This window comes from Pteropus vampyrus, unplaced genomic scaffold (assembly GCF_000151845.1).
Source record: "Pteropus vampyrus isolate Shadow unplaced genomic scaffold, Pvam_2.0 Scaffold78, whole genome shotgun sequence".
In the NCBI taxonomy this organism is placed as follows: Eukaryota; Metazoa; Chordata; class Mammalia; order Chiroptera; family Pteropodidae; genus Pteropus; species Pteropus vampyrus.
The window spans coordinates 1,836,420-1,837,855 of record NW_011888859.1 but is presented as its reverse complement, the minus strand read 5'-3'; positions in this window follow the sequence as shown (position 1 = coordinate 1,837,855).

Sequence of the window (1,436 nt, the reverse complement as noted above, 5' to 3'; positions counted from 1 at the left end):
TTTTCAAAACACATCCCACTTTATTAGACAAAATATATGGAAAAATAAATCCACAGTGAGTCCAAATCCTTACTTGAGATACAATATAAGAAATTCGGTTTTCTTTATAAGCAAAAGTGTATTTTTATGACAAAGTTAATTCATTTTTTTGGCATGTCAATTTTACATTTCATAAAGAATTTAGAAATCGGGAAGTTAATTCAACAAAATGATCTTTAAAACTTCTTTTAATCCTGATATTATATTTTATTAAATTTTTACATACATCTTAAAGCTTCATTCTTCTAGGAAACTGTTCATATTCTAATGATTTGATAATCATGCTTTTCTAAAATTCCCAAAGTAAATTCTTACAGTATATTGGAACTGCATATGATAATGTATTCCCATCTTAATTGTCTTAAATGTTGATAACAGGAAGCAGTAACAAAGTGTGAAAAACTGGTTCGCCTGCACCAAGAGTATCAGAGAGACCTAAATGCATTTGAAGTTTGGCTGGGGCAAGAACAAGAAAAGCTTGAGCGATATTCAGTTCTTGAAGGCGATGCCCAAACTCATGAAACAACGCTGCGGGATCTTCAGGTAAAGTATATTTCATCTTAAAGGAATTTTCATTCTGAAAATGGAATTATTCTTTTGAGCAAAAGAAAGTTAACATCACCTTGGATCCCATAAATAGCAGGTACATATCAAATGAAGCCCCAGTAAGGTCTGGTGGAGCATTCCGGGACCTTAGTGGTATATACTAGTTGAGATCATTTAGTAGGTAATTTAGACCCAGCAGTCCTGAGACTCGTGGAATTCGTTCAGCTGCTGCAGTGGCCTCTGATAGGAATGGCTAGTGGTCTAATTTACAGTGTTGACTGGCCCACCTGCCTGTTGCTACTTAAAGGATTCAGTTAGATATGGGACATAGCAGCAGGAATTAATCGAATGTGTTACTGTACTTAAAGTCAAACTAGTGGCACCATCTTGGGCCATCTGGTTTGAGTCAAAATCTCCACATTGCTGAGTATGTAGGTCAGAGTTCTAGAAGAAGGAATTAGAGGAGCTAGAATAGGGCTGGTGCTCAGGCAAAAGGCTGTGGTTCAGGGTAAGATGGCAGACCTGGTAGGGGCAGTGGCCGTAACTCGCTCACTTCTTTACTCATTCAGCCTTTACTGAAAACTTAATACAATACAGACACAGGGCTAGCAACTACTGGTAAAGACGATTAAAATATGATTCTTGCCTTCAAGGAACCTGCAATACAGTGAGAAATGCAGATCCATTCGTCATTACAAACAATGTGAAAAGGACAATAATAGACTAGTGCAAGGGATCTCGTGGGCGCATCAGAGAGGCCCTGATCTTACCTAGAGAGATAGGCAGTAGGGGTCAGGAGGTGCCCCGAGAAGGGGCTGCCAAGTGGAGGATGGGGAAAGGCCAATGAGACA